General features: G+C 36.9%; 1 long non-coding RNA gene across 1 annotated transcript in view; it reads right to left on the bottom strand.

The window, feature by feature from the left end:
- The window catches only part of LOC125110577 (uncharacterized), a 53,589-nt gene that overhangs the window by 5,006 nt on the left and 21,683 nt on the right, over positions 1-26,900 (bottom strand). The window contains exon 3 of the long non-coding RNA XR_007130667.1: positions 9,321-9,484. This is a non-coding gene — a long non-coding RNA (uncharacterized LOC125110577). The remainder of the gene's footprint in view (positions 1-9,320; positions 9,485-26,900) is intronic.

The following is a 26,900-nucleotide window of genomic DNA, read 5'->3' as shown; positions in this document are numbered from 1 at the left end:
TTGCAGATGCGGCTCGGATCCCACGTTGCTGTGGCTGTGGCATAGGCCGGTGGCTACAGCTCCGATTCGACCCCTAGCCTGGGAACCGCCATATGCCACGGGAGCGGCCCAAGAAATAGCAACAACAACAACAACAAAAAGTCAAAAAAAAATAATAATAAAAAATAAAAAGAAAGCAGATCATGTTATGTTTTTGTTTAAGACCTGACCTCTCCTTTCTATGGGTTCCCATTTCATCATGGGGGGAGGGGGGCTTTGTGCTATGGCCCTTCCTTTATCTCTCTGAACTTATCTCCATCTAGACTCTCCTCTTTGCTTACTCTGCTCCAGATATAGTGGTCTCTGTGCTGCTCCTGGAATTTTTTAACAAGACCTAATAGTTGATTTGGATATGGATGAATAAAGGAGAAGGGAATTAAGAATAATATCTGAATTTGTGGCTTGGGCCACTAGGGCGATGGTGATGAATTCACTAAGGAAGGCAGTATGGATGGGAGACTGGCTTTGGAGCTGATGGGAAGAGAGACAATGAGAACTTTTTTAAAATGTTGAACCTGAGTTGCCTCTGAGATGAATATGGCGATACAATAAACTTTTATGTATGAATTGAGCTCAGAAGAGAGATTTGTGTTTACATTTATAATTTAAAGTCATTATTATATAGTAGTTTCAAGTCATGAAACTTGATGAGACACCTGGGGAGTGGGCCTAGCAATAGAGCAGTTATGCATCCCCTATAAGCCAAAGGATAGAAAATGCTTGAGGCATCTTCAGATATGACGAAGAGGAGAAACCAAATACATAAGAAGAGGAAACCAGGAGAGTGGGAGGCGTCATTTAGGATGTTTTCAATGGAAAATAACAGAATAGTCTACTAAATATAGATTCAAAGGTAGGGATTTATTATCTATAGACAACTTACATGGAAGTGGGCAGTTCAGTGGCTTAGGAGGCCGCCAGAACCCAGACTCTTTCCTGCTGTCTACTCTTCACTATATTGGCTTTTGTTCACAGGTGTTTTGAACAAATACCCCACTGTTTTGGAAAAGTTAACTTATTTAAGCCTCATTATAACCTTCTTAGGCAGTTAGAAATATTGTCATCATTCCCAATTTATAGATGGGGAAAGGTTAGTACAGAGAGATTAAGGGACTTAATTATAATATAGCATAGTGGGGAGCTGGAATTTCAGCACTAGACTCTCAACCACTATGATATTACTGCCTTGCCTTCTTAGTTAGAAAATGACTATCAGAGCTTTAGTCATCCCTTCTTCACATATGCTTTCAAGGGCTAGGAGGGCTTGGCAATACCCCTCTACCAGAGTTCTCCTGATTCATTATTAGCCAGTTTAATGTCACAGGTACTCTCCTAAATCAATCACTAGTGGTAGAAAATGGGATAACTTGACTTGAACAGAGCATCACCAGCTATGTGGGAAAAATGCTGAGTTCTGTTAAAAAGAAAAGGAATATTTTGAGGAGGAGATGCTATCATTATGGAAACCTAGGGAAGACAGTGCTTTAAAAAGAAGGGAATAATTTATAATTTGAAATGTTATGATGAGGTTAGCTAAGATAAGGCTTTTAAAGTATTAACTAGATTAAACAACAAGGAAATTGCTGCTGACCTTTTTGACAATAGTTGAAGAGTTTGGGGGTAGACCAGATTGGAGTGTTTTGATAATTGATGAAACTGGAAAGAGTAAAACCCTTCTTCGAAGTGGAGTAGAAAGAGGAAGAGGGCAGTAGATAATGGGGCTAAGAAGTTGAGAGGAATTTCTCTTTCTTTTTTTCTTTTTTTGGTCTTTTTACGGCCGCACCTGTGGCACATGGAAGGTCCCAGGCTAGGGGCTGAATCAGAGCTGTAGCTGCTGACCTATGCTACAGCCACAGCAACTTGGGCTAAATGCCCACAGCACTTATAAGATTGATTCTAGTGGAATGCAGCACCTCAAATTTCAGTGACTTAGCTTAGCACAGATAAGTATTTAGACACATCCATTTAGAACTTAATATAAAAATAAATGTATTGTCATTTTCACTTTTTTATATTGTGTCATGTGTTTCTCATTAGATTTTAAACCCCTCAAAAGTAGGGTTTCTCTTTGTCAATTACTAATACAGGGCTCTGTAAATAGTGAATGGCCAATAAGGTTCAACTGATGAGTGACAGTGAGAACAATAGTTTTAGAGTAAAAATATGACAGACTTTATACCCTTTCTTTATCGTGCATGAAGGAATGGAGAGGAAGTGCCCATTACTGATCCTCATATATTTTTTTAGCTACCAGTCTGGCTTATCCACATAAAGGTTAGAATATTATAAACTAATTTTACATGTGAAATAAATAAGTTCCTGCTAGCCAGGAGCCATAGGACCTGTGACTTAATGAGATTCACATTCTAGACAAAATTGGGCAGTGTCAGAACTGGAAAAGGTATTCCGAAAATGATAGGTCACCTGGGTGCAGCACACATCTCTGAATCACCTAAAGATGCCCATCTGAATCATCATTGACCAAAAATCAAATTATGTCCAAGTAGAAACAACAATCTCTAAACAAGTGTGATAGGTGAGAATGAAATATGAAAAAATACACAAGTAAAATGAAATACACAAGTAAAATTCCAGTCTATTTAAAACTAATCATATTTCATAAAATATCAATGGACAATTGATTGAAACCATCCCAATCATACTCTTTTTTTTTTTTTTTTGTCTTTTTGCTATTTCTTGGGCCGTTCCAGCAGCATATGGATGTTCCCAGGCCAGGGGTCTAATCGGAGCTGTAGCTGCCAGCCTACACCAGAGCCACAGCAACGCGAGATCCAAGCCGCGTCTGCGACCCACACCACAGCTCATGGCAACGCTGGATCGTTAACCCACTGAGCAAGGGCAGGGATGGAACCCGCAACCTCATGGTTTGCAGTCGGATTCCTTAACCACTGCGCCACGACGGGAACTCCCCAATCATATTCTGAATTTAATTTTAGTCTAATAATTGGAGAGGGCAGTTATTGTTTTGTTCTACGGGCTAGTATGTCACTTCCAATTCTAAAGCTGGCCAAAAGCTTACGCATTTACACATGCATTGTTGATTTAACAGACATTTATTGAACATTAGTTTTACACTGGGAACCAGGAATTCAGACAAACATGGCCATTAACTTTGTCTCCAAGCAATTCGCCAGCTAGTCTACCACTTCACAGTCCAGTTGTGAATGATTTTAACTGGACAGCAGCCAATTTAATTAATCATTTCTACTTATACGATTCATCCTGCTCTGAGCTTGTATAATTAATAAAATTCTTCAAAATTTCTGTTCTTTTCATACTTACAGAAAATGCAGTCTTAAAGAAAGCCAACGTAGAATGTGGGTTTTAAAAAAAAGGATGCTGCTCTTTCAATGATTGTATAATTAATTAAAAGATATTTGCAATCCTTTTCTAAAATGAAATGCATAAACCCCTAGGAAGGATGCACTCAAATTGTTTTAAGTATGAGGCAAATCTCTCATATAAGATGCTTAATGAACGATTAAAATACACAAATGAAGAAAGCATTAGATGAATAGTTTTGGCAGTTCCCAAGATAAAAAGCACAAGTAAAAATACTCTACCTTATTCCTGGAAATATTTTCTAAAATATGTTAAATGTAAATAAGAGTACTTCAATAAATTAATTCATCTAAGTAAAATATATTTATTTTGATGTCTTTTATTCTAAGTGATTTGATTAATTTGAATATTTCTTGCGCTTCTGAAATTCAAACAACCATTTATATTTCCTGTGCTTACTAGCAACCGTAGCTACCTAGCTGTGAACTAACAATCAGTTAGGCAGGGTGATGACGCTCCTCTTGTCAGTGTTCTTAATTATTTACCTAAAAGTGCAACTACCTTACAACTTTTTTTAGCTTATATGCTCACTCATTTTAGCTTTTCTTTCTTTTTTTGGTCTTTTTAGGGCCACACCCATGGCATATGGAGGTTCCCAGGCTAGGTTAGGGGTCGAATCAGAGCTGTAGCCACTGGCCTACACCATAGCCACAGCAACACCAGATCCAAGCAGAGTCTATGACCTTCACCACAACTCACGGCAAAGCCGAATCTTTAAACCACTGAGCAAGGCCAGGGGTCAAACCTGTGTCCTCATGAATACTAGTCAGATTTGTTTCCCCTGAGCAACGACAGGAACTCCTCCTCACTCATTTTTTTTTTTTAAATATTACTGAGCATAAAATATATGCAAGCAATATACTAATTCAATTTGAGAAATAAAAGATGCTTTTTTTTCAACAAGCTTATAATTTAACAGAAGACATAAGACGTGCAACCACATTGCCACAAAACCCAAGGAGAAAATGCAAGAAGTCACGACAGAGATTTAATGTATGATATGAGTTGAGAGAAGGGGAGATCTGTACTGAAAGGGAAGCAGGAAAGAGAGAAGGCTTCGAAGAAGTTTCCCTTGGGATGTTGGGAAAAGATGAAGTGTTCCAGGTTGGCAAGAGCATGATATAAGAGAAGATTTGGAAGACAGGCATGGGCCACAGAATTAATTATCTGAATTGTAAGTCACAGAATTTTGAGTCTAGGCAATAGGGAATAAATTATAAATGAAGAAGAGAGAAAATTCTTCCACATTCAATCAAGGAAAACATATAGGGTTTGATGCCAAAAACATTGTTCATTTTTCCATTTTGCATAGAGAAGTCTTGGCAGTAAAGATTCAGTTTCTCTTATTGCCCGCCCCCTTCCATTCTATCCTGCAGAGCAGTAGACAACTATGCAGGGACCATCATCAATCACCCAAAAGATGCTGCTAAAGGTGTGGTTGGGAGGGGCTATCATGAGTCTCCTTTTTCTTGCACGAGATACATTCACATTAAAATTATTCCAAATCATTGCAGTAACTACATGACAGGACTCATCTCAATGACTCAACATATGAGTCACAGCAACTCGTTTCATGATCAGTGTGTTTTTCATCACAAATAACTGAGTATTTTCATCAATAGAGGGTATTCCATACAATGGTACATCTATACAATGGTCTATTAGGTAGATACTGAAAATAATGATTTAGAGCCATACAAATTGTTCTAGAGGTATTTCCTCAAGGCAAGAGAGATAGCAAATACATAATAACTAATTATTGAGTGCTTAGTTTATGCCAGCATTTTTCATATATTACCTTATTAAAAATCCTCAACGAAATCCTATTGTTATCATTTCATTTTAAATTTAGAAACTATGGCAAAGAAAGGTTAAGAAATTTACCCAGAATCACATACATAGTAAGCAGCAGAACCAGAATTAGAACACAGGAAATCTACCTCTATTCCAATCTTTTTATTTCTACCCACTTAACTACACCGTTTGTCCAATCTAGGGTTAGGTTTGCTAAAGTTTCTATGAGGCTGGTTGTGCATTTTGTTCATTTACTACTAAATGCCACTGTAATAGCATTAAACACCAGGTAATCAAATGGATACCTCCAGAGTGCTATGAATTGTTAGTGTTAAGAAAATAAAATCTGATTTATTTTTTAGTTTCCATTTAGCATATTTTTTTGGTAAGATAGAGAAAGCCATGGTGTAGGTGTTTTCTTTGGACAAGCAGGTCTCAAATGGTGCTGTATTAAAAAAACAGCATTTCATTTTTCGCCACTTGTCCTGTTTTTGCTTGATATATTGTTTTCTCCTTTACCCCATTGATTGAAATCTAGCAAATGCTATAACTTTTCCCTATTTTGATAATAAGGGTCATTTTTACTACCTGGAACAGATTTGTTTGAGTAATTGACATTACTAAATATTCTGTCTATTCAGGTCTGGGCATTTAAAGTTAAAACTTGGTCTTTTCCCCAACTTCTGCCTGGCCCCAGGTTAAGAGCCTATAGGACTCAACAAGGAGAAAGAAAAGGGAAGAGAGGGCTGGCTCCCTTTTCTATTTCTCTACCTAATGTTTTAATTATCTTTGTGCTATTGACTTCTATCTTATTTCTACTGTACCCAGAGAACATTCTCTAAATAATTTTAATCCTGGAAATTTGTTGCAACTTGTTTATAGCCCAGGAAAAAGTCAATTTTTGCAAATATTCTTTTAGTACTAGAAAATAATACATATTCTACAACTGTTAGGAGCTTTGTTCCAATATGTCAATGAGCTACTTAATCACATTGTTCAAATCTTTGATAGTCTTTCTACTTTTTTCGGTCTACTTCTTCTTTCAGCTATTAATAGAGGTGTAGTAAAGTCTCTTACAATAATTGTGCATTCGCCTATTTCTCCTTATGTCTCTGCAAATTTTTGCTTTCTATATTTTGAAGTTATATTGTTAGGTGCATTCAAATTTAGTACTACTCTATCTTCTTAATGAGTGGAACCTTATGTGATTCTGAACTGATCCTTTTCATCTGTGGTAAACTTTTGCCTTAAAATCCACTTAATTTAATAATATAGCTTTAACAGCGTTTTATAAATTATTATTATTATCATCATTATATATTTTTGCTGCCCCTGTAACATGCAGAAGTTCCCAGGCCTGGGACTGAAGTTGCTCCACAGCAGTGACCTGAACTACAACAGTGACAATGCCAGATTCTTAACCACTAGGCCACTAGGGAACTCATGTTTTTGTTGTTGTTTTGGTTTGGTTTTTTGTCTTTTTGTCTTTTTTCTAGGGCCACACCCACAGCATATGGAGTGTCTCAGGCTAGGGCTCTAATCAGAGCTGTAGCTGCCAGCCTATGCCCCAGCCATAGCAATGCCAGATCCTTAACCCACTGAGCAGGGCCAGGGATCAAACCTACACTCTCATGGTTCCTAGTTCGACTCGTTTCCCCTGTGCCATGACAGAAATTCCAGGAACTCATGGTTTTTAACAGTATATCTTTATTTCATTCTTTGACTCCCAGTATCTATGTCTTTATGTGTTTGTACCATAAGCAGTATATAGTTAGCTTTTGTACTTTTATCCAATTTGACATTCTCTGTCCTTTAACTAAAGTATTTGATTTATACTTAATGTAATTACTCATCTATTTATGTTAAATATACCTCTTTAACTATTTTTATAATTATCCTGTCTCTTTCATTTTTTCTCTTTTCTTGTCTTTTTTTAGAATGAATTTTTAAAAATTATTCCATTTATTTCCCCACTACCAGGTTGGTAACAGTATACATTTTGCTATTTTCTCAGTCATCAACCTAGAGTTATCCTTATATCTTTAAAGTTTAATTTAAATTTGAATCCTTAACTTAAATGCCATAGTTATCATATATTTTAACTCATATATTATACGTTGCCAAACATATTATTATTGGTGGTGTTGTTTTATGTAGTAATTTTTCATTAAGGTTTACCCTACACTTCTTTTCTTTTTTTTTTGTCTACACTTTTGTCTCCAGAACTGGGATAATTCTCCTAACACGAGATCTTTGTCCACCTTATTGTCAAGAAAATATTCTGTTTTTATTAAGAGCTTTACAGTTTTAATTCTCACCTTTAGGTCTATAATGTATGTTGTGAGTTTCCAAAAGGGTATAAAGTTGCTCTAATATCATTTATTGAATTATATCAGCATCTTTGTTTAAAAAAAGAAAAGCCAGGAGTTCCTGTCATGGTGCAGTGGAAATGAATCCAACTAGGAACCATGAGGTTGCGGGTTCAATCCCTGACCTCGCTCAGTGGGTTAAGGATCTGGCATTGCCGTGAGCTGTGGTGTAGGTCACAGACATGGCTTGGATCAGAGCTGTGGCTCTGGTGTAGGCCAGCAGCTGTAGCTCTGATTAGACCCCTAGCCTGGGAACCTCCATATGCTGCAGGTACAGCACTAAAAGGCCAAAAAAAAAAAAAAAAAAAAGCCAGGAGTTCTCATCGTGGCTCAGTGGTTAAGGAATCCGACTAGGAACCATGAGGTTGCGGGTTCCATCCCTGCCCTTGCTCAGTGGGTTAAGGATCCGGCGTTGCCATGAGCTGTAGTGTAGGTCGCAGATGAGGCTCAGATCCCACGTTGCTGTGGCTGTGGCGTAGGCCGGTGGCTACAGCTCTGATTAGACCCCTAGCCTGGGAACCTCCATATGCCATGGGAGTGCCCCTAGAAATGGCAAGAAAAGAAAAAAAGAAAAAAAAAAGCCAAGTGATGGTATAAGCATGAGTCTGTTTCTGGACTCTTCCCTTTGGTCTGTTGATCTGTTTTGCTATGTATAAACCAAAAACCAGTTTATAGTAAGTTTGAAGATATAGTAGTATTACTTCTCAACTTTATTCTTCTTCATGCTTGTTTTGCTATTGTCTTCTTTCTACATAATTTATGGCATTTGTTTGATAACGTCCACTAAAAAGGCTGCTGCTATACATAACAACATACATATGTATAAAGTTCCCTGGGATATATATCATCATATCTATAGATTTGTCTAGAACTTCCTGAGATTGTCCAAATCCATTTTTCTTTTTCTCATCCTCCAAGCCACCTCTTCTTGGTAGACATCTCTAAGGAAAGAGAAGCCCCAAATGCTGCAATTATTTCTCTGTGTTTTCTCCTCCCAAATGTTGGCCCTACATATTTTCAGTGTTTTGTTGGCTTTCTCCTGTTATTAAGTTAATCATTTTAAAGTATTTTAGCCTTGCTCTCTGTGTGAGTTGGTTCTGTTTCAAACTCCATCATTAATGAAAGTGGAAATCCGACCTAGAATGTTTGTTTTTCTTCTCCCATTCATTAGACTGCCTCTGATTCCTCCAAGGTTGAAGGCGTGCATGGAAAGCAGAGGTAAGAGATAAGAAATGTCTTCCTTCACTGACAGTAATATAATCTGCTATTAGTTTCTTCTGTCTGATGCCAGCGTTACAGGTTGTCTCTTTCCCTCTTGAGGACTTACGGGGATTTACTGTACACGTCCCTTTGGTTCAGGCAACACTTTCCAGCTAATAACACATGACCCTTTTCTGTAGCCAAGTGGTCACTTTAGGATTTTTCTGTTGAGGCTGCCTAGCCCCTTATAAGAAGCTTTGAAATTTCAAGACAATTCTAGAAGAAAATTTCTACTTCAGATTTCACTTCTGCTCCCTAAAAAATCATTAAGTCTCAACCCATTCTCAAAGAATTCACTTCCCAAATACTCCTCAGCTCCTTTGCCATGGAGAGTTTTAGTCCGCTTCTGTCCTGGGGTCTTCTTTTGTTTCTGTGAGTTAATCAAATATAAGTCTCTATGTCCCTTTAACTAAGGGATCCACACAAAACTCTTCAAGTGACCTTCACAAATCGTCTCTCACTATGTTTACAGTGAAGGGAAAAACTTCTACTTACCCCTTGACATGAGTGGCCCTCGTAGCACAGTAATTCTCCTCAGGAAAACCTTCAATTTCCAGTAACTCCAAGCTGCTTCACTTTCCCCCATTTCACATCTGAAGGGGGGTGAGGAGCTAAGAATGGCAAACTTGATACTACTTGATCACCTCCTCTCTGACGTCCTGCAAAAGGGGATCAAATACTCCTCATTCTGAAATTTGGAATTATTTGGCCCCTATTGCTTGAAACTTAGTCCTATTGGAAACATATCAAGCCCCTTTAAAAGGCACAAATCCTTAGGAAAATTAACATTTGTCAATTACCTACTCCGCCAGCTACCGTTCCAGGCATATTATACATATTTTCTGATCTACTGTTCAAGGCTTTGTGAAGCTACACTAATGGTTAAATGAAAGTTCATATGAAATTAATGTGTATTTTTATTTTAAAGTTGGATATGAGAGTTAAGAAATAAATGTAGAAGAAATTAAAAAACACGGTAAATTAAGAAAATGTGTTTTATATATTTGACTTAGAAATAGCATATATTTTGAAAACTTTCAAACCTTTTTCTTAAGCTGAAAGGAGGTTTTCTGCCTGAGATCTAGTCTGTTGCACACTCAGTAAATTACATCGCATAGTATTTGCCTTTGTCTTCCCTGTGTTCTCACCATCACAATGCCCTCTTTAATTTTTCTCACCTCCATTCCTATGAATTCATAGTTTGATTCTTCATTATTACATTCTGCATTAACAAGCAACTTCTTGGTTGATATTCCAGTTCTGGTATTATACTCTTTCAGTTGAACAACGCTACAAGACTAAGCTCAGAGCATACTGTTTTAATCACTCATTAATCCAAAAAATGTACCAAGACATTCTATCATTTGTTTTCTCTCCTAGGAGAGGTAATTAAGGACAAAGCCACAATTCTTGACTAGGCCTTTGCAATAGTGACTGATGCCACAGCTAGATATTCAAGAAACATGTAACACAGAACAACAAAATGTTTTCAACTCTTTATTTTGAGCTCAAGTCTTGGGTCCAAGGCCCAATTTTAATCTATCCTCATGTAGTTTTATTCCATTTAGCCTAGGCTACCTCAAGTATATACAGCATTCCTCTTGGGCTCTATTCTGTTTCTTCCTAGTTTTGTGACAACAGGAATCACTACTGTGATTAAGAACTTTCCCATTGACTACCACCTACAATTCCTAGAGCGTTCCATGAATTACAGAAATACAACAGAAAGACTTGGGAAAAAGGTCCTCAACTTTTTGTTCTTTTTTATACATTCTTACTACCCCCACCACAAACTTGAAACTTAATAGAGGCTCCTGTTTCCCTGAGCTCCCCCCTTGAATTTGGAGCATTCATTAACTCTTGGTACCTACCAGAACAGATTCACAACTCTCACTCTACTTAGAGCAGACAACATTAATCTCAGCATCATTTGGTTGTAATTGTATAGAGAAATACAAGTAGAGTATAGAAGAAATTTAAAAGGCTTCTAAATAAGTAGGAAAAGCTTTGATTGATTATTTCATCATTCATTCATTAATTCAATAAATAACCTGGGGCTAGAGTATAAACATTGCCTTTTAATTTTAGCAGAATTGTCTTTTCAGTAGGTACAAATTATAGGGATTAGTAGAAATAAAGGGCACAATCATCAAGAAGTCTACAAACAATAAGTGCTGGAGAGGGTGTAGAGAAAAGGGAACCCTATTACACTGTTGGTGGGAATGTAAATTGGTGCAATCACTGTGGAAAACAGTATGGAGATTCCTCAGAAAACTAAAAATAGGATTACCATTTGATCCAGCAATCCCACTCATGGGCATCTACCCAGAGAAACCCATGACTGGAAAAGACACATATACTCCAATGTTCATTACAGCACCATATTCAATAGCCAAGACATGGAAACAACCTAAATGTCCATCGACAGAGGAGTGGACCAAGAAGATGTGGTACATATACACAATGGAATATTACTCAGCCATCAAAAAGGAAAGAAATAATGACATTTGCAGCAACATGGATGGACCTAGAAATTATCATGCTAAATGAAGTCAGTCAGACAATGAGACACCAACATCAAATGCTATCACTTACATGTGGAATCTGAAAAAAGGACACAATGAACTTCTTTGCAGAACAGATACTGACTCACAGACTTTGAAAAACTTGTGGCCTCCAAATGAGACAGGTTTGGGGGGTGGCGGGATGTGCTTTGGGATGGAAATGCTATAAAAGTGGGTTGTGATGATCATTGTATAACTGTAAATGTAATAAAATTGAGTAATTTTAAAAATAATAATAATAATAAAAGAAATAAAGGGCATATTGGGTAAGTATCTAGAAAGGGGGGTGTACCAAAGAAAATGTCTTCAAAAGATAAAGACTCAAGTTGTCAGTTTAATTCATTAATTTGTTAATCCAGTCAATATTTTTACTGTTTTTGAATATCATTTGATCTGAGGATTGAACAAGGAACAAGATACAGCATCTGCCCTTGTGAGATTAACAGTCCAGCCACAGATGACAGTCAGATGACAAGAGGGGTGCTACAGAAAAGAATGGCAGAGTTGAAATGAAACAGCACACAGCAAAAGCAGATAGGTATTTCAGCAGAACATGACATTTGGGTGAACTTTAATGAATGAATAGATCTGGAATAGTTGGGAGTAGGGGAAAATGTTAGAGGGTAATGTCATATAAACGTATCATTGACGTATCACAGGACAAAAAATAAACTGGAAATTTACATCTTATCTCCAGTGAGATTTCGACTACAGAATTTTTTTTTTAACTTCTGAGAAAAGTTAGAAAAGAAGAATTTCTCCAGTGCCCTGCCAATGGTCCCAAATGATCTGAAACAGCATGGAAACTCAGAGGAGAAGCGATATGGAGAAGGAATGGGGTATATTAACAATAAAATTAACAGTAAAAATTTCCTACTTAAATTAAGATCTGGAAAATCTTTGATTATTGCAATGGTATCTTAAGGGCCTCAAAAAAATAACCCGATCAAATTCAGTTCACACAATAAACAAGTCTTCTTCCACAAGCACCATCTTGTAAATTAATTCCTTGCATTTATAGAGACTTAAAAGGACACAAGAGTCTTATCTTGCATGTAAGAAAACAAAGATCCAGAGAAATAAACGAAGTTACACAGGACTTGGTGGCAGGGGCAAGCGAGATATAATTCAGTGCTTTATCACCATACAAGACTGAACAAATCAAAATATTGCAAGAGAGAAAGATTACGTAGGGTTTCACTAAAATCATTTTCTCTCCACAATCACTATGTTAACTTAAGCTTTAAAATTTCCCTCAACTACTTATAATGTAAGAACTGCTAGAGCACGTCAGTAGCAGTAAATCTTTGGCTGAGATTGTTAAAAAACACACAATTTTATTCATTAAATAGTTTTTAGAAAACCATCTCTGATGACTTGGAATTTTCCACGTTCCAAGTTCTCACCATGTTCATATAAGAATGGAAAAACACAGGTTCATTAAGAAGTAATGCATTCTCATTCAAAAAAATATAAAGTTGGACCTCTTTTATTTGAAGTTAATTTTTATCAATTATAATTCAACAAAGATTTATTGAGCACTCAGGGAGGGTAAGGATTACAACAAATGCTATGGATAAAACAGTGAAAACAAACAAAAAACAAACCTGTATCTTGTTCTTGTGGCAAAAGCAGTCCTATGAATAATGTCTCTCAGAAATAGTATGTTTTCAAAATTATTTTCAAGCATAAGTCTATGTTTCCTTTCAATGTTTTACCATTCTTTTTGTTGAAATTAAAGAAGCAGATTCTCTAATCACAAACAGATTTGTTCTATAGCCCTGCCCTTAAGACGCTAATTTTTGACAATCTGATGGTATAGCACCAGGTTTGTGATTTGCATATACCAGATAACCAAAGAGATGGAGATTTTCATATAGTTATTGGCCATGTGTATTTCCTCTGTGAAATGTCTGTTTGTCCCTATGTGTATTGAATTGCTGATCTTTTTTTTCTTTTTGTGGTTTAAGAATTCCTTATATAGTATAGATATTAACCCTTTGTTAGCATTTATATTCCTATGTATGACACAAAAGTCCTGAAAGCTAGATTTTGCCTATGTTCCTTAGTGAACTCACTCTCACGTAGGTGTTAGTTTATGTTGCTCTTACCTTTGCATGCTCAAATCACACTTAAGTGCTCCCCTAAAGTTCTTGTCCCGAAGTTGCCATCCACCATGAAGGAATATTCATCCTCTTCTAGAAGTCCTAATAACATTTCAAATCTATTAGGATATTACTATATCCTCAGCACCTAGAGGACTGTCTGACTCCCTGTGCTTATTTACTAGCTTAGATGAATAAATGAATAAATGGTACTAACTGTCCAGGATCTGCATCTTCCGACACTGGGGCCATTTTATCATTTTTTATACAACAAAATGTGCTTATTATTTACTTATAATAAGTAATTGAGAGATTAGAAAGATAAATTTTAAAATGTATTCAAAGCCTTGTGGAAAAAATAACATATTAAAAATTCTTCTTTGATTGCTAAGAATGATAGTAGGATGGAATCAATTGTTTGGTTATCTCCTCCCTCTTCCTGCAAAGGATTCCAATGGAGTTTTCAGCAAACAAACAAGAGTTCAGAGTGTAAAATGTAAATATGAATTTAAAACCCAGAATCAAGTAAATATGAATTAAATTGGTGTGTCAAAATCAGGAACCTAAATGTATATGTCATAAGATCCTACATAGTTGCCGTTTCAGGTTTGATTCTAAAGTTTCTGGAAAACAAAGAAGGGATATAGCATAAACTTCAGGTCTTTCAATGTCAAAATGAAGAAAAGGTAAGTGTTTTAGCCCATCTTTTTCTAGAATGTGGCTCTAAGTAAATTTCCCAAATGACACTTCCTGTTGGAAGTAACAAACAACGTCCTAGAAAATGTTCTCCACATATCCCTTCACAATGGAGCAAAGACTTGTGTGGATAAGGATGTACCAAGGGCTTTGGGAGGATCCGGGAGAAGTTAACCCACTCTGTCAGTGTCTCTCCAGGGGAAGCGAGAGGTGAGAGGACTTTGTTTCAACTTGAAGAAGAAAAGGGGACAGATCAAATGCTGAATCCAGTTCTACAGATTAAAGGTAGATTTCCACACAAACCCATGTCTGACAATAGGAAAACAAAACAAATGTAAGAGTAAGTGAGGGCATGGATCAGGGCTGTGTGGAAATAGGAGGTCAAAGAGATGATACATCAGTTACTGTAACAGATCACCAGGGCAGCAAGTCGTTGCTCCAAGGTTTCTTCAGAAGTCTCTATTTGATGTACTGGCCCACACAAGACTTAAAAATGCAGGCTTCAGAATATGGAACTCACTGATGCATTGCATTCTCCACTCCTCAGGACTAAGCTGACTAGGTCAAACAGCTTTTGAGAAAAAGAGAACAGGTATTTCTACTCACTGAATTCCTATTACGCACCAGTCATTTTTGATATATCATGATATTTAATACTCAAAACTTTCCTATAGGGAGTTCCTCTTGCAGCTCAGTGGATTACGAACCCTACGAGTATCCATGAAGATGTGGGTTTAATCCCTGGCCTTTCTCAGTGAGTTAAGCTGTAGTGTAGGTCACAAATGCGGCTTGGATCTGGCATTGCTGTGCCTATGGCATAGGCCAGCAGCTGCAGCTCTGATTCCTCTCCTAGCCTGGGAGCTTCTATATGTTGCAGGTGCAACCCTAAAAAGCGAAAGCAAGAAAGCAAGCAAGCAAGAAAGAGCAAAACAAAACACCCCCCAAATCCCCGTAAAGTATAATCTACATTCTTCAAAAAAGAACCAAGAGATAAATTCATAGTTATATAGTTAAGATTACTGTGAGGAATTCAAATGAGCTAAGGAAGGCTAAAAAAGGATAAGCTCCTTGTCCAAAGTAATTGGTTGTGACCTGGTGGAACTATGGTTCATCACTAGAGTTTATCATGTTGAACAAGTACAACACAGTTGGATTTTGCATCAATCCATTCTTAATGGTAGTCTATCCCCGACTTTGTGCCAAGGGTTTTATAACTAAACTTCTACTTTGGGCCAGAGTCTGCCTTCTTTTTTTTTTTTTTTTTTTTTTGTCTTTTTGCCATTTCTTGGGCCATTCCCGTGGCATATGGGAGGTTCCCAGGCTAGGGGTCTAATCTGAGCTGTAGCCACCAGCCTATGCCAGAGCCACAGCAACGCAGGATCTGAGCCGCGTCTTCGACCTACACCACAGCTCACGGCAACGCCAGATCCTTAACCCACTGAGCAAGGGCAGGGATGGAACCTGCAACCTCATGGTTCCTAGTCGGATTCGTTAACCACTGCGCCACGACAGGAACTCCCTTTTTTTTTTTTTTTTTTGGTCTTTTTGCAGAGTCTGCCTTCTAATAAGAATCAGTATCCCAGGACTTCTCCTTCCTAGGCCTGAGGTTCTATATTAACTTCTTACTAACCACGTTCTCTTCTCAGAATGTTCCAATCCTGAAAGCTTGCCCACTAAGTGAATCAAAGCCCTACTTCTTGCTTTCTGATTTTCCTACACAAAAAAGTTGCTAGACAGCAGGATTTTCAAACAGAGCGTCGCATAGAATTCCCTCTCATGATTCACTCCCCATGGATTTGGACCTGGGATTTGAAACTGTTGCTGTTTTCCTAAAAAGCTATGTTCTGGACCCAACACTTTGGGCATCGTGCTTTGCCTAAAAATTAAAATTTTTATTAGTCCCTCTAGGAGAAACACAGTATCTCCCTACCCATAGCTAACATCCGCCACAATAAAACTGACTCCAGACTTCATACACAATGAAAACTACCATTTTTTTTTGGCCATGCCCATGGCATGTGGAAGTTCCCAGGCCAGGATCGAACCTGCACCACAGGAGCAATCCAAGCCATTTCGGTGACAACACTAGATCCTTAACCTGCTGCACCACAAGGGAACTCCAAAAGCTACTAATTTTAAAATTAGTTTTTTTAATCTCATCTAAGAAATCTTAAGGAAGACATATTTTCTTAGACATTGAGAACTCTTAGAACACAGATTTGTGAGCATTTGATAAATAGTATGTAGTGAAGCTGATGAAAGACTAAATATTTCATAGTCAATCATAATCTCTTTTAAGGTAAATTTAAATCACAATAGGAAAAATATCTACTCAGCTTTACTATTCAGTATTATAATATTATATTCTTCAGTAATGACCCATCAGCATTTTAGTATACTTAAGATATTTTCGTTGGTTCCTCCTACCAGGTTCTTCCTCTCTGCTTTATCATGTATGATGAATTACGTTTTTACATAAATTTTATCTTGAGATTAAGATTCTGTTAGAGGGAGTTCCTATGTTGACTCAGCAGTAACGAACCCAACAAGTATCCATGAGGATACTGGTTCAATCCCTGGCCTCACTCAGTGGGTTCAGGATCCAGCGTTGCTGAGGCTGTGGTATAGGCCAGCAGCTGCATCTCTGATTCAACCCCTAGGCTGGGAACTTCCATATGCCATGAGTGTGGCCCTGAAAAAAAAAAAAAAAAAAAAGATTCCGTTAGAACAACCACACTTGAGGGAAAACTCCCACAAGTGGTTTACTATATTGAGTTCTCTATCAAGAACAAATGAAGTCACAGGAAATTTGGTGCCTATCATCTTCAGATAAATCTTATAGATCATATTTCCAAATATTTCTCTGAGTGTGACTTATTCTAACAAGTTCTGTCCTCTAGATTTTTAAAATAGATATATAAATTAGAGGAAGTTTCTCAAAAACTTTCAACCATTTAAAATGTTCATAAAAAGCTCTTAGATTCTTAGAGATGGGGGTAAATGATCTGAAAAACAGCTTTGTTTATTGAGTGCTCAAAACTGTGATTCTCTGCTGTTCGACTTTGTTTTTAAAAGTTCAATACTGATTTAACATAGAGACCAGAACATAACACTTTAAGTAGTAACATAGTTCAAGGTTATCAGGTGACTTCTTTCTTCAAACCTTCAAGGAACTTCTGAAAAATCTAAACCTCTATGATTGTGAAACTCGGGTCTTTTAACCAGCAGGTCACAAAAAGTGACTACTTTAGTCAAGGGTGGTTCCCTCTCTCATATTCTTATGAACTTAGTATTTTTAAATTATGTTACTGGCTAATATAAAAGGCCTAGTATCCACCTCCTCCCCAGCTAATTTCCTACATCATTCTTTTTCCAGGAAGGATGCAGCTTCTGTTTATCTCAGGGCCACTAATGTTCCCAGAAAGTAAGCACCATATTTTTCATTATTTTAGCACACAACAGGAATTTTGTTTAAGGAAGACCCCTGGACATCCATGCCTTGGTTTGTATTTAAATGAAAATAAATGATAGGATGATTTGTAAAAATGTACCTAAATGCTCATTTAACCAGTCTGTTTTGAAAGTCCTACAAAATGCTTACTGGTGAGAGAATTTTTAAAATGTAAAAACTGTTTAATGACTAATTAAAACTCTCTCTCTCTCCCTCTCTCACATTCCTCTAGAATAATGCCTGAATAAATGAAAGTGTAAGGAGTCATATTGCATTGCATTTACAATTTATCTTAATGATAATACTTAATAGTCCTTAATTCTTGAACTAATGAGAGGTGGCTATATACATTTTGTAAGATTTACAAACCCTTGTAATCATACCACCTTATATTCATGGGGCATTTTGTATTATATTCTCTCATTATCACAATAAGCCTCATGAGAAAAGTCTTGTAATCTTCTATATTATCAAGTTTTACAATCGAGGAAGCTAAGACTCAGACAACTTAATAGTTTTGCCTAAAGCCACAAAGCTGGAGTGTCAGGAGTGGGACTCATTTCTGGTCTTCCACCCAGAGTCCTGTACTACTCAATCCATAAAGGCTGTCTCACGTTCCCTATGTATGCAAGTTCTCAGATGTTGGCCTAGCATATACATGTGGAACAGAACTTGAGCAAGCTATCAAGGGTATTTTTTTTAATGAATGAGAGAACAGGTATTGCACAGAATAGTAATAAATAAATAAATAAATAAATAAATAAATAAATGTATGTACGTATGTCTGGAGTCTATCAACACTTGATTCACACCCTATCTCCTAAACTTACTAGATCTGAGACCTTGGACAAATTATTCATCTTTCTATACTACAAAAATTTTATGGAATCATTGTGAGTAACAAAAGTAAAGTACCTGGCTCATCAGAGGCACTGACTAAATGGCAGTTATAAAAAGAGTGAAATGCCTAAGCAGAGGTGGAAAAATTTGGCTCATCATCAGAATCACCCGAGGAACTTTGGAAAAGCATAGATCTACAGGTCCCTAATGCAAACCTGTAGGATTTGAATCTCCATAGATAGAGCCTGGGAATTTGTATTTTTATAGGGCTTCAGAGGTGATGCTGATGATCAGCCAGGTTTGGAAGTATTGGATTAATTTATAAAATATAAATATTTACTTTTACTTAACATTTAAGGACAACACAATATAAGGGAAACATGTTAGATGCCTTCTATAAGACAGAAACCAGGCCAACAACTTGATAGCAATTTATCACAGCAACACAAGATAAAAATTGTTTTTTCCAAGTTAAAGAAAACTGACACTTGAAGAATTTATGAATGATGGAGCCAGAGTTAGAACTTAAGTCTGTCTGAATTTTTTCAGTCCACACATTATGTTTCTACATATTCACAGTTGGCTGCAATGATGACATATGTTGTCACTGAAGCTGCTCTCGGTCAATGTGATTATGGCAATGACGTATTTCTGAACCATAAAACTGTTGATTCTGATTAATGCCATATGAGGGGAAGAGAGTGGAAATATACAGCATTGTGTAAATTGTTATATTTTTCTTTTTAAGGACCATGGTTGTTTACTTATTTCTCAAGACCTGGCTTCTGAATATAGATCATTTGACTGAAGTGAATCATCTCTTTTAATGATATTTAGTATAGATGTAATTTTCAAGGAGCAAACTCTACAATTTAACCCTTTTTAATAAAATTCTATCTTATATGCAGAGAAAGCTCATCCAAAAATCACAAAAATGTGTAATTGTCTATTTACATACAATTCATGTTACAGAATATCCACCATTTAACTGCTACAATGAAATCTTTGTGATGCTAAGCACCAGTATGACAGTTTAATGTCTACATGGATAGAACTTATAGTCATTTGTCAACCATTCAATCATTCATTCAATCATTACACGGAGCATACATATTATGCTAAGAATGCAAAGGTGAATAAAACCATTGAGGTCTTTCTTATGAAGCTTACGGTCTAGCTGGAGAGCTATTTCTTACTCAAATAATTAGAAAAATAAGAATAAAAAATATAAGTATCATAATACATGAATACAATACAGTACCATGAAGAGTGTGATGGTTAATTTTATGCATCAACTTGACTAGGCCACAGGATGCCCAGATATTTTAAACACAATTGCTAGGTATGTCTATGAAGGTCTTCCTGAAAGAGATTTAACACTTGACTTGGTTGAGTGGAGTAAAGTAGATGGACCTCCCAAAAGTGGGTAGGCATCATTCAAACCACTGAGGATGAATGAAAAGAACAAAAAAGGTGGAGGAAGGTTGGATTCACAGTCCCTCTGCCTAACTGAGCTGGAATATCAATCTTCTCCTCTTCTCAGCGCTACTGGTTCTCAACCCACCAACAGCTTTCTTGGGTCTCCAGAAGATCATGGGACTTCTCAGCCTCCATAATCAAGTGAAATAGTACCTTATATTATATATATTATTGGATTAGATTAGATATATCTAATAAGGGTTATAATTGGAAGAATTTTTATGATAAAGTGACTCAAAACGAGCTCTGAAGGATGAACAAAGTTCATTAGGTTAAGGAGAGTAGGGATGATATGCCAGGAAAGGGGAGAGTCTGTATAAATGTCTAGTCCTAAGAACCAAAACAAGGGGAGCACAGAAGAGAGGGGACGCTGGGATGGCAAGTAGGTGAGACCAGGTTATGCAAAGCCTTGCAGGTTGCATGCAGAATTTTTTCTTAATCCTAAGAGTATCTATAAACAATGAAGAATTATTTATAATTAAGGGGATGATTTGTCAAATTTTTATTTGAAAAAGATTATTCTGACTGCAGGGGGAACGTATACAAAGAAGACAGAAAGAAGGTATCAGTGAGAGGAGATTATGGCTTGCGACAGGAGAGTGGTGGTGGATATGCAAAAAAAAATCACCCAAATACAAAAGATATTTAGGAAATAATATCATGAAGGAGGCTTTTTCTAATTATATGGATCATGCTATAGTTCACTCAAAAGAGGGAAAAAGACAGGCAGATTTCACGAGGTGGGTAGGAAGAGGGCAGAGAAGACATAAACCATGAGTTCCATTTTGGACATGCCAAGTTTGAGGTATTATTGTAACATTTTAGTGGGAAAAAAAAAAAAGGAGGACTTTATTTTTTTATTTTTATTTTTTGCTTTTTAGGGCCATACCTGCAGCATATGGAAGTTCCCAGGTCCAATTGGAACTGCAGCACGGCCACAGAAATGTGGGATCTGAGCCACATCTGCAATCTACACCACAGCTCATGGCAATGGCAGATCCTTAATCCACTGAGAGAGGCCAGGGATCGAACCCATGTCCTCATGGATACTAGTCAGGTTCATTACTGCTGAGCCACAATGGAAACTCCAAATGGAGGTCTTAAGACATTCAAGTTTGGAGCTCAGAGGAGATGTTTGAACTGGAAATATAAATATTTGAGGCACTCGCATATAACAGAGCCCAGGGAGAGGGCAAGAAGTGAGAGAAGAGAGCCTAAGATCAAGCTTGGAGGCAGAACAAAACAGAACAAAACAGGACAGGTGAGGATGAAACTAAAAAGAGGAGTGATGGAAAGTCATCAGAGATGGAGGAGAAAAACCATGAATGTGCTATTTCCAAAAGTCAAGTAAAAGGGCAGTGTAAAAGAGAAAAAGATCAGTAGCAACTTGTTCTGCGGAGGGATTTAGTATCATGAGATCTGAAAAATATCCAAACTTGTTATATTATTTTGTTTCATCTTCCATAGTATATGCCTTATTTCTTTCACTACTTCAAATAGTTACTTACATATATTTAATTACCAAAATATTCTATGACTAGCCAGGCATGTGAAACTTTCATAAAAGGAATTTTTTGGAGTTCCCCTTGCGGCTCAGTAGTAACAAGCCCAACTAGTATCCATGAGACCTCGGGTTCGACCCCTGGCCTTGCTCAGGGGGTTAAGGATTTGGCATTGCTGTGAGCTATGGTGTAGGTCACAGATGCGGCTCAGATCCTGCATTGCTGTGGCTGTGGCTTAGGCCAGCAGCTGCAGCTCCGATTCGACCCCTCGTCTGAGAACTTCCATATGGTACAGGTGTGGCTCTAAAAACCAAGAAAAAGAGGAGGGGGGAGATTTTTTGGATCTTAAAAGGTACCAACCAAAATAGAAAGCCATGCTTCCAGATCATATTTCTCAAATTAGAAAATGAATCGTTGTCATAGGATACTAACAACACATAGTCATAATCTTAGGATCACTGAACAGCAAAATGTGGTGTGGGTTCAAAGTATCTTGGAAAGGTATTTCAAAATTTCTCAGAGTTAAGTATATTTACTGTCTAGAAGTTAAGCAAGAGGTGTATACCCCTAGTTAAATCATAAAACATCTATGCAACATGTAAAACACATATTTTTAAAAGTTAGGGAAAACTAAAGTTAGAGAATAAGAAATAACATGGCAGGCAAATACAAAGAAAGTGGAAAGTACTAGTCAAGCTATTAAGATCAAACAAAATTGAATACAAGGTAAAAAAAATTAAAAGAAGAAAATTGTATTACAATGGAAGCCAATTAAAATGAAGATGTTTAACCCAAGGATGAATACACGTTAAGAGTTTTAACCTGCTGTATTAGTTTGCTATGACTGCTATAACAAAATACCACAAACTGGGTGACTTAAACAAGAGAAATTTGTTATCTCATAATTCCAAAGGCTAAAAGTATGAAATCAATATAACTGCAATTTGGTTCCTTCTTAAATCTACAAGTAAGAAACTGTTCCATGCCTTTCTCCTCATTTCCAGTGGTTAAACCAGAAATCTTTGATGTTCCTTGGTCTGGAGCAGCAAAATTCCAGTCTGCAAATAGCATTCTCAGTGTGTCTTATCTCTGTGTCTAAATTTACCATTTTTTTGTAAGGAAATAGTTACGCTGGATTTAGGACCTCCTCTTACCTTGATCATCTGCAAAAACTCTATTTCTAAATAAAGTCACATACACAGGCTCTGGAGGTTAGAACTTCAACATCTTTTCAGGAAGGACACAATTCAACCCATAATACACACCCAACCTATAATATAAATATCTATATATAAAAAGAATACATAGATATTATCTAATGTAACTAAATAACAAAGATAAATTCAAAATATAACTTTTTCAAGTGGTAATGGAGTATTTATAAAAACTGAAAAACACCCGGAGTTCCCATTGTGGTGCAGCGGAAATGAATCCGACTAGGGATCATGAGGCAGCAGGTTCGATCTCTGGCCTCACTCAGAGGGTTAAGGATCCAGCATTGCCCTGAGCTATAGTGTAGGTTGCAGACACAGCTCAGACCCTGCGTTGCTGTGGCTGTGGTATAGGCCAGCAGCTGTAGCTTTGATTAGACCCCTTGCCTGGGAACCTACGTATGCCACGGATGCGGGCCTAAATAAAAAAGGAAAAAAAAAAAGATAAAAAGAAAAAAGAAAAAAAAATTGACGAACACCCAAGAGAAATGAAAAAGAAATGAAAACATATGCTCCTAACTAGATTTGTAAAAAAATGTTTATAGCCAATTTAATAATAATCTCCTCAAAACAGAAATACACGTGTGAATCAATAGAAGAATACATAAAGAAACTGGCAAATTCCTACAATGGAATACTTCATAGTAATGAAAAGGAAGGAATTATTGATATATGCAACAACATGAATTAATATCAAAAACATATGCAGAATAAAAAAAAGTCATGTACAAAAAAGCACATATTGTTTAATTCCATTCAGATAATAGGCAAACTAAACTACAGTGGAAAAGTATCAGAATCTTGGATATGTCTAAGGATAGAAGATGGGAGATGACTGGGAAGGGATATGAAGGAACTTTCTAAGGGGATAGTAACATTTTATATCTTAATGTGATCTGTATTACAACAGTGTATCAGTTTGTCAAACTTGATGTACAATGTACACTTAAAAGACTTTGGTGCTTCATTATTGGTAAATTTTAACTCAAAAGTTTAAAAACACTCTAGGAGTTCCCATCGTGGCTCAGTCGTTAACGAATCTGACTAGGAACCGTGACGCTGACGGTTTGATCCCTGGCCTCGCTCAGTGGGTTAAGGATCTGGCGTTGCCATGAGGTGTGGGTCACAGATACGGCTGGGATCCTGCGTTGTTGTGGCTTTGGAGTAGGCTGGCACAGCTACAGCTCCGATTCTACCCCTAGCCTGGGAACCTCCATATGGCACGTCTGTGGCCCTAGAAAAGCCAAAAAATAAAATAAAAAATTTAAAAAATTAAAAAACTCTAAATGAATGCTAAACTCAAGATAATGATATGCACGCTGAAGTGATTAGAGAAAATGGAATGATATTCACAATTTACTTTGAAACACATGAAAAAATAAAATGGATGGATGTGTCGATAGATTTATAGACAGATATATATGAAAAAGCAAGTATAATAAAATGGTAGAATCTAGGTGATAGGTTCTTGATAAAAAAAAATCAACATAATAGAGTCAGGGAATAATAACCAGAAAACAATGGGGATAAAACAAATTAAATAATAGACAAACCCATGATCTTTTATAAATAATTAAACAAAAACTAGTTGACCAATCACTAACTAGCATAGCTAATTAAAGGAAACATCCCCCAAACAGCAATGACAAATGTAAATGGGGAGAAAAAAAAACCCAACACAGGAGTTCCCATCATGGTGCAGTGGAAATGAATCCAAGTAGGAACAATGAGGTTGTGGGTTCGATGTTTGGCCTCGCTCAGTGGGTTAAGGGTCCAGCATTGCTGTGAGCTGTGGTGTAGGTTGCAGACGTGGCTTGGATCCTGTGTTTCTGTGGCTGTGGTGCAGGCCTACAGCTGTAGTTCGGATTAGACCCCTAGCCAGGGAACCTCCACATGTTGTAGGTGAGGCCCGAAAAAGCAAAAAAAAGAGAAAAAAGAAAAAGAAAACCAACACACCTATATACTAGAAGCTGCAATAATAAGAATTAAATTATTTGTTCCATTCTATTCAAAAACATTTGAATATCTGAATTTAAAAGATTGTTTTCAGAAAATGTAAATAAAATATTTGAAATTAAAAAAATAGGAAATTCAGACTGATTTTAACAGAAAAAAATGAGCAAGTGGTCAAGTCATACACACTAAAATGGTACCAATTCTATATGGTTTCGCAGATAAATTATATCAGCTACTCAAAAAAATCAAATTCAATAATATTTTACTTATTCCAGACCCTAGAGAGAAAATATAGGCTTCCTGTTTCTCAAGGATGGGGCCTTTGGTTTTGTCAGTCAACACTGGCACCCACAGCATTGACTGAGGAATTCTCAATTCACCAGACAGGCCACCTCCACAATGAAAACCAGAAGAGCCAGACACTTTCATAGCCTCCCTTGCAGCTAGAGCTGGACACAAAACTTAGGTTCTGCCCATGGAATGGAATGCACCCAGCAGGGTATGTGCTACTTAAGAATCAGAACCCCTGTCAGTAAAATCTGACAACAGTCAGCAGAATTGGTTTTAACCCTTTGGTTTCCAGGAATAAAAATGGCAGCATACGCAGTGATGCCATTGGGAGCAGAGTATTCATTATTTGGGGTTGCTCAAGTCATAATGTCTGGGGCTCAGCAGTAGCTGAAGTGCTGTCTTCTCCATACCAGCCTGCAGATGCCTTTGGGGAATTGATCATGGCAGTGTAACTTCCTAGTCTAGTTCTCAGTATTTTTAGAGATTTTCTGAGCCTCCCAAGTGCTTTCATATGTCCATTTTACCATTATTATTTAAAATAACTTTCCATTTATTTTAGTCAAGAATCCAGGCTGACACATAATAAAACACTGGCAATAGAAGCTGACAGATCTTTTGAAAGTATAGGTCCATTTCACATAAAGGATCAATGTTAATGTAAAAATCATTTAATAAAATCCAGCATCTTATAAAAAGAATAATTCATGATGACTCAGAGGGGTTTTCCCAAAGAAAGTTTTTCACTATTAGGAAATCTACTGCTATAATTAATGTAATTAAAAGGTCAAAGGAAATAAGCCATTTAATCATCATCATCAATGCCAAAAAGACGTGATAAAATTAAACATCCATTACTGATTCAAAATTAAATTTCATAAAACTGGAAGGATAGCTTTTTTATTTTAATAAAATACAAATTTTCTCAAACTCCAATTGTATCACATCCAATAGGGAAACCATACTCACATTCTCACTCACATCAGGGACAAGATGAGCACGCCCACTACATCAGTTATCAACATAGTAAGAATGAAGAGGAGTCATTAAAAACTGAAGAACAAAGGGAGATATTGATGAGAATACAATCATAGTAGGAGACCTTAATACCCCCCTCACATCAATGGACAGATCCTCTAGACAGAAAACCAATAAAGCAACAGAGATCCTAAAGGAAACAATAGAAAAGTTAGACTTCATTGATATCTTCAGGACACTACATCCAAAAAAAGCAGAATACACAGTCTTCTCAAATGCTCATGGAACATTCTCAAGAATCAACCACATACTGGGACACAAAGCTAATGTCAATAAATTTAGGAGCATAGAAATTATTTCAAGTATCTTCTCTGACCACAATGCCATGAAATTAGAAATCAACCATGGGAAAAGGAAAGAGAAAAAACCGACTACATGGAGACTCAACAACATGCTCCTAAAAAACCAATGCGTCAATGAGGAAGTCAAGAAGGAAATTAAAAACTACCTTGAAACAAATGATAATGAGGACACAACCGCTCAAAATCTATGGGATGCTGCGAAAGCAGTGCTCAGAGGGAAATTTATAGCAATACAGGCCTTTCTCAAAAAAGAAGAAAGATCCCAAATGGACAACTTAACCCTCCACCTAAATGAATTAGACAAAGAAGAACAAAAAAGTTCTAAAGTCAGCAGAAGGAAGGAAATTATAAAGATCAAAGAAGAAATCAATAAAATAGAGACTCAAAAAACAATAGAGAAAATTAATAAAACCAAGAGCTGGTTCGTTGAAAAGGTGAACAAAATGGACAAACCCCTGGCCAGACTCACGAAAAAGAGGAGAGAAAGAACCCAAATCACCAAAATTATAAGTGAAAAAGGAGAAATCACAACGGATACAGCAGAAATACAAAAAACCATAAGAGAATAAATACTATGAACAACTCTACGGCAACAAGTTTGACAATCTGGAAGAAATGGACAATTTTCTAGAATCTTACAGCC

This window comes from Phacochoerus africanus, chromosome 11 (assembly GCF_016906955.1).
Source record: "Phacochoerus africanus isolate WHEZ1 chromosome 11, ROS_Pafr_v1, whole genome shotgun sequence".
NCBI classification, from domain to species: domain Eukaryota; kingdom Metazoa; phylum Chordata; class Mammalia; order Artiodactyla; family Suidae; genus Phacochoerus; species Phacochoerus africanus.
The sequence above is the reverse complement of the archived record's forward strand: the minus strand, read 5'-3'. Positions and strand labels throughout refer to the sequence as shown.